This window comes from Macaca mulatta, chromosome 17 (assembly GCF_049350105.2).
Source record: "Macaca mulatta isolate MMU2019108-1 chromosome 17, T2T-MMU8v2.0, whole genome shotgun sequence".
Classification (NCBI taxonomy): Eukaryota; Metazoa; Chordata; class Mammalia; order Primates; family Cercopithecidae; genus Macaca; species Macaca mulatta.
Genome location: NC_133422.1, coordinates 8,088,968 through 8,096,867, shown reverse-complemented (window position 1 = coordinate 8,096,867; position 7,900 = coordinate 8,088,968). Strand labels below are relative to the sequence as shown.

At 43.4% G+C, this 7,900-nt stretch overlaps 1 pseudogene; it reads right to left on the bottom strand.

The window, feature by feature from the left end:
- Nucleotides 1-1,703: 1,703 nt before the first annotated feature.
- On the bottom strand, nt 1,704-2,138 carry LOC711334 (coiled-coil-helix-coiled-coil-helix domain-containing protein 2 pseudogene; annotated as a pseudogene).
- Between the last annotated feature and the right edge of the window lie 5,762 nt (nt 2,139-7,900).

The window sequence follows — 7,900 nt, the reverse complement described above, 5'->3', positions numbered from 1 at the left end:
GGAATGTTTTATGGGCCACGCTTTTCACTGTGACCGTAGTATGCCTGGCACATGCTTTTATCAAAACCTCTGTAACACTTTGGTGCAAATATTTGTTGATGTGACTGTCAAGCAATATTATATTATATACCTTTGGGAATAAAGAATAACTATTTCTCTTATTGCCTCTACACTGTTATTTATTTATTTATTTATTTACTTACTTACTTATTTATTTAGAGATGGAGTGTCGCTCTGTCGCCAGGCTGGAGTGCAGTGGCGCTATCTCAGCTCACTGCAACCTTTGCCTCCCAGGTTCAAGTGATTCTCCTGCCTCAGTCCCCCAAGCAGCTGGGGTTACAGGCACATGCCACCACATCCAGCTAATTTTTGTATTTTTGGTAGAGATGGGTCTCACCATTTTGGCCAGGCTGGTCTTGAACTCCTAACCATGTGATTCACCTGCCTCAGCCTCCCAAAGTGCTGCGATTACAGGCGTGAGCCATCGTGCCCGGCCTACACTGTTTTTAAAGTGCAGATCCTGATTTGAAGACCCTTATCCCCTAAAATAAAAATCCTGAAAATACCTCCTTACCAGATTGCCACAGTGATTAAAAATATCCTAATTGAGGCCAGGTGCGGTGGCTTACACCTGTAATCCCAGCACTTTGGGAGGCCGAGGCGGGCAGATCACAAGGTCAGGAGATCAAGATCTTCTGGCTAGCATGGTGAAACCCCATCTCTACTAAAAATACAAAACATTAGCAGGGCGTGGTGGCGGGCGCCTGTGGTCCCAGCTGTTCAGGAGGCGGAGGCAGGAGAATGGCATGAACCCAGGAGGTGGAGCTTGCAGTGAGCCGAGATCGTGCCACTGCACTCCAGCGTGGGCCACAGAGGGAGACTCCGTCTCAAAAAAAAAAAAAAAAAGTCCCAATTGAAGTAATCCTTTTTAGTTAAAACGTTATCTCCAAAAACTGCACTCTGGAGCGCTCCTCATTCTCAGGAATGACAAAATGATGGTCACTGTTGAAACAGAGTGATGGATACATATATCATTATATTATTCTCTGTACTTTTGTGTATGTTTGAAAATTTCTGGCCTCCAGAACTGTCAGACAATAAAGTTCTCTTATTTAACTCCACCCCCACCCCCAGTTTGTGGTACTTTGTTATGGCAGCCCCAGCAAACTAATACATTATCTGTTGCCACGAATTCTAAGGAGACGATTATTTTGAAATCATCTTAGACATAAAGGAATACCTATCAATTATCATGAAATTCTGCAGTTGGAATTTTGCAGTTCACCTGTGTGCCATCAAGTTTGCGTAATGGAAACAGATTCCAAGGTTCTTTTATTGTTCATTCCATTTAGGTGGGTTCATAAAAACATAGTAAAGAGCAGCTCATGCGTTCTAAGCTGCGGTAGTTATCTTCCACACATTCAGGATAAGTTAACTTGTCCAATATTTCAAATCTTTTTTTTTTCTCTTGGAAGAAAATGACTTTATTCTAATTAACTCACAAAGAATAAAATCACAACAACTATTTTAAGGAGGCCACACAAACATTTGCCCAGCTCCAATTTCTACAGAGTAGGAACACCTCCTTCCATTTCAATTCAGAAGCAAGGAAGCAACTAATGGTTACACTTTATACCCACTATCAATTCTATTTTTATACTAAATTAACTTGGTTATAGAGCTGATTTCCCATTTCTCCAGGTTGAACTTCTTGATTAGGCCAATCCTTTTGCAAGTCAGCACTGTTTCAGCACCTCATTGAAACCCTCACAGAGCTTGATGTCATCCTGGTTCTCGGCACACTCCAAAACCTGTTTGATCGCATAGAAGAAAGGCTGCTGCTGCTGTACCAGCTGGGCTCCCTGAGGCTCCTGGTAAGTAATGTCAGGTCTCGCAGGCTCAGCATTACTTCCTCCACTAAATCCCCCAGTAATGGTGTGACCCAGTGTGTGCCTGACAGCAGAGCCCACAGCCACGCCAGCTGCAGTGGTTGCCATCTGGGCCATCAGACCTGGCTGCTGAGGCGCAGCAGCAGGACAGCCAACTGCAGATGGGGGTACCGCTGCTGGCGGCTTAGCGGCTGGTGCTGGCCTGGGTGCAATTCTCATCTGAGGGGCCCGGCTGACCAGAGGGGTCATGCGGGAGATAAAGCTTCAGCTTCCACGCAGCATGCTAGGCACGCGACGGCTCGGCCTTTTCTTCAAATCTTTTTTATTCAAAACCTTTTATTATAGAAAATGTCTAAGAAAAGTAAAATGAGCTTATATGACTGTGGCTCAGGTGCAACTACTGGTGACACACGGTTAATTTTGATTCCTCCACTTAAACCCTCCACATCAGATGATTTGGAAGAAAATCTCTGACTTTGTATCATTTTTTACAGCTTCCTGAGATCCAATTTACATGTCTATAGTTCACCTATTTAGTGTGGTTTTTAGTGTATTTACAGAGTTGAGCAACCTTCACCATAATCTAATTTTAGAATAGTTTCATCATCCCAAAAAAATAAATCCTGTTCCCATTAACCGTCACTCCCTATTCCCTCTCAACCTTCCCATTTCATATCATTTTATCTGGAACTATTTAATGTGTACCTCTGCAAAGATAGGAACTATTTTTAAAATAAATAACAATGCTATCATCAAACATATAATTTATTTTTTTTTAATGGAGATAGAGTCTTGCTCTGTCACCCAGGCTGGAGTGCAGTGGCGCCATCTTGGCTCACTGCAACCTCTGCCTCCTGGGTTCAAGCAATGCTCCTACCTCAGCCTCCTGCACACATATAATCTTATAAAATAATGTCAAAATTAAAACCAGTGATCACATTTTCCCAATTATTTTATGTATATTTTTCAGGTTACTTGAATCAGCATCCAAATAACATCTTTACATTGCACGTTACAATTGCTTGATATTGTAATATACTTAATATATCTCTCAGGTTTCTTTTAATTTGTAGGTTCCATCTCTTTTTTTTCCTTTTTTTCTTTTTTTTTTTTTTTTTTTTTTGAGACGGAGGCTCGCTCTGTCACCCAGGCTGGAGTGCAGTGGCCAGATCTCAGCTCACTGCAAGCACCGCCTCCCGGGTTTATGCCATTCTCCTGCCTCAGCCTCCCGAGTAGCCGGGACTACAGGCGCCCGCCACCGCGCCCGGCTAGTTTTTTGTATTTTTTTAGTAGACACGGGGTTTCACCGTGTTAGCCAGAATGGTCTCGATCTCCTGACCTCGTGATCCGCCCGTCTCGGCCTCCCAAAGTGCAGGGATTACAGGCTTGAGCCACCGCGCCCGGCCTCTTTTTTTATTTTCTTACAAATTTTGGTTGAAGAAACCAAGTTATTTGTTCTATACAGTTTCCTAGGGTCTGGAATTTTATTTTATTTATTTATTTATTATTTATTTATATTTTTTTGAGATGGAATCTTGCTGTATTACCCAGGCTGGAGTGCAATGGTACCATCTGGGCTCACTGCAACCTCCACCTTCTGGGTTCAAGCAATTCTCCTGTCTCAGCCTCCTGAGTAGCTGGGATTACAGGCAGCCACTACCATGCCCAGCTAATTTTTGTATTTTTAGTAGAGACAGGGTTTCACTATGTTGGCCAGGCTGGTCTTGAACCTCAAGTGATCTGCCTGCCTCAGCCTCCCAAAGTGCTGGGACTACAGGTGTAAGCCACTGCGTCCAGACTTCGGAATTTTAAAATTGTGTCCCTGTGTTGTTCCGTGTTCCATTATCCCACGTATTTCCTATACAATGGTAGTTGGATCTGGGATCTTCAGGTGTGCGCCACCAGGTCCTGGAATCTTAAGCAGATTCAGATATCATTTGTTTGTATAAGAATACCTTGTAGGTGAAAATGTGTCAAACTTATTTATTTATTTATTTTTAATAGACAAGATCTTGCTCTGTTGCCCAGCCTGAAGCACAGTGACAAAATCGCAGCTCACTGCAGCCTCGACTTTCTGGGTTCAGGCAATCCTCCTGACTCAGCCTCCTGAATAGCTGGGACTACAGGTTTGAGCCACATGCTTGGCTAATTTTAATTTTTTTTTTCTAGAAGTGGGGTCTCACTTTATTGTCCAGGGTGTCTCTAACTCCTAGGCTCGGTGATCCTCTTATCTCAGCCTCCTGAAGTGCTGGGATTATAGGTGTGAGCCACAGTGACTGGCTTCAAACTTCTTTAATTTTCCCTTTTTTTTTTTTTTTTTTTTTTGACATGGAGTCTTGCTCTGTCTCCCAGGCTGGAGTGCAATGGCACCATCTCGGCTCACTGCAACCTCCACCTCCTGGTGGAGGTTCAAGTGATTCTCCTGCCTCAGCCTCCCAAATAGCTGGGATTACAGGTGTGTGCCACTATGCCCGGCTAATCTTTGTATTTTTAGTACAAACGGGGTTTCACCTGTTGGCCAGGTTGGTCTCGAATTCCTGACCTGTGATCCGCCCACCTCAGCCTCCTAAAATACTATGATTACAGGTGTGAGCCACCGCACCCGGCCTTTAATTTTCTTTTGTTGTGAAATACATCATACAGCAGTGTGTAAAAATAATTACGTAGTTTAAAGAATAACAATAAAATGAACATCCAGCACCCACCACAGAGGTTAAAAAAAACAATAGGGTGTGGTTGGGCATGGTGGTCCACGCCTGTAGTCCCAGCTACCCAGAGGCTTGAGCCCAGGAGTTCAAGGCTGCAGTGAGCTATGGTTGTGCCTGTGAATAGCCATTACACTCCAGCTTGGGCAATGTAGCAAGACCTTATCACAAAACAACAATAGGGTATGTTAGCACCTTAGAGATCCCCAGTTTGTCTTCTCTAATTAAATCTCCTCTTCCCACCCCATACCAGAGGTAACCACAATCCTGACTTTTGTGATAATTATTCCCTTACTTTCCTTATACCCCTAAGAATGTACTCCTGAGAAAAATATCATTTGCTTCTGTCTTTATGTCTATTATTCCATGACTTGCTTTTCCCCCTCAACAGTATGTTTTTGAGATTCATTCCTGGTGTATCAGGTAACTGTAGCTCATTTATTTACACTGTTATTTAATATATAAGCATTTTATTACGACTGTACTGCAATTTATCCTTTTGTTGGTGGGCATTTAGATTGTTCCCAATTTTTGATATAAACAATAATGCTATGAACATTCTTATACACATCTCTTGGCACATATGTGTGTTTCTCTGAGGTTTATATATAGGGGTGAAACTGCTGGCTGGAGGATATGTTCAACTTTAGTAAGAGATGCCAAATTATTTTTCAAAGTGCTCACACCCATTCAGACATCCACCAACTGTGTGTGGGTGTTCTCCATTGCTCTGAATTCTTGCCAACACTTTGTATTGTCAGATTTTGCCAATTGGTGAGTTCAAAGCCCCTATTAATAAAAGATATGTAAAACTGTACTATGAAGTTGATATCTCAACTGAATTCACGTGAACCCTATTCAAATATTCCTTTTGTTTGTCCCTTATTTTCAGGAGAACATAAAGCTTTGTATGTTAAAAATGACATTAAAATATTTCACCTGTGAGCTGCTACTGAAACTATGTCACAATTTTTGAAGAGAGAGAAGAAAGGCAGAGGAGATATTTGTGTGACTTAAGGGGTGGAAACATGGCATCAAGATGCTGGTAAGATAGATGACCACTTACTCATGGCTGTGTAGCAGCTAAGCAACACAGTGCTAAGAATCTACATAAAATACATCCTTTTGTGGAGTTAGCACTAGACGCTCCATTCAACCCAGAAACAAACTTACCCTTCTCTTTTCTGATTTCTCCTGTTTCACTTCATTTCTTCTGGTTGCTTTTGACCCTTTAAGAGTTTCTTTATTGCAGAATTCCTATCATGAGCTCTGACACCAAAATTTCATACTTGGGCGTGCATACCTGGGCGTGTAATCCAGGACTCTAGATAATCTCAGGCTACTTTCCTTAGTGTTGCTGTGAGGAAGAAATTAGTTCTCATATTAGATATGATTCTTGGCACATCTCAAAAAACCAGGGGCATTACTTCACCTTCTGTTAGCCTATACCTCATACTCCAAAATATTTCAGTCTATAAGATTTGCTCTTTCTAGAATTATTTTTTCCACCAATTTCCATGGAAAATCAAGTGTGCATAGAAGCCATTCCTGACTGGCCATGGTGACTCACACCTGTAATCCCAGCACTTTGGGAGGCCAAGGCGGGTGGATCACGAGGTCAGGAGTTTGAGACCAGCCTGGCCAAGATAGTGAAACCCTTCTCTACTAAAAATACAAACTTAGCCGGGCGCAGTGGCGTGCGCCTGTAATCCCAGCTACCCAGGGGGCTGAGGCAGGGGAATTGCTTGAACCTGGGAAGCAGATGTTGTAGTGAGCCGAGATCGCGCCACTGCACTCTAGCCTGGGCGACAGAGCAAGACTCCGTCTCAGAAAAAAAGAAACCATTCCTAACTTCTCCTCTCTCACCAACACCCTTTTCATGGAGATCTCTGCCTTGTGTCCAAGATTCTTGGACAAAACAGCAGTATCTTTATGATTTTGTATCCTGAATACTGCTGCACTCAAGCTGATGTTCTGCAAATGTATAACAATCAGTTTCGGCCGGGCGCGGTGGCTCAAGCCTGTAATCCCAGCACTTTGGGAGGCCGAGACGGGCGGATCACGAGGTCAGGAGATCGAGACCATCCTGGCTAACACGGTGAAACCCCGTCTCTACTAAAAAATACAAAAAAACTAGCCGGGCGCAGTGGCGGGCGCCTGTAGTCCCAACTACTCGGGAGGCTGAGGCAGGAGAATGGTGTGAACCCGGGAGGCGGAGCTTGCAGTGAGCTGAGATCCGGCCACTGCACTCCAGCCTGGGCGACAGAGCGAGACTCCGTCTCAAAAAAAAAAAAAAAAAAAAAAAAAAAACAATCAGTTTCTTTTCTTTTTTTTTTTTTTTTTTAGTTTTTAAATTTTATTTATTTTTTTGAGATGGTGTCTCCCTCTGTCACCCAGGCTGGAGTGCAGTGGCGCTATCTTGGCTCATTGCAACCTCCACTCCCCAGGTTTAAGCAATTCTCTGCCTCAGCCTCCTAAGTAGCTGGGATTACAGGCACGTGCCACCACGCCCGGCTAATTTTTTGTATTTTTAGTAAAGACGGGGTTTCACCATCTTGGCCAGGCTGGTCTTGAACTCCTGACCTCATGATCCACCTTCCTTGGCTTCCCAAAGTGCTGGGATTACAAGCGTGAGCCACTGCGCCAGGCCGAATTTCGTTTTTTTTTTTTTTAAGACCAAGTCTTGCTCTGTTGCCCAGGCTGGAGTGCAGTGGCATGATCTCAGTTCACTGCAACATCCGCTTCCTGGGTTCAAGCAATTCCCCTACCTCAGCCTCCCGAGTAGCTGGAACTATAGGCGCGTGCCATCACACCCAGCTACTTTTTGTATTTTTGGTAGAGACAGGGTTTCACCATGTTGGTTAGGCTGGTCTCCAACTTCTGACCTCAAATGATCCACCCGCTTTGGCCTCCCAAAGTGCTGGGATTACAGGCGTGAGCCACAGCGCCCAGCCAATCAGTTTCCTTTAAGACAGCAATCAAGCTTTAAATAAAAGGTAGTGTGTTAGGTCTTGGCCATTGGAAGCTCACTTTTCTCCCCATAACCAGCCCGTTTCATTGCCTTGTCTCCTCATGTTTCACTTATTTCAGGCCTTCTTCCTTCATTGCTGTTTCTGACCTAAGGTAGACACAAAACTCTTTAACAAAATTTTTAAACCCTCAGCAGCTACACAAAAACTTTAAAAATTTAAAATTGAGGTAAAATACACATACATAAAATTTACCATCTTAACCTTTCTTTTTTTTTTTTTTGAGACAGAGTCTGGCTCTGTCACCCAGGCTGGATGGAGTGCAGTGGTGCAATCT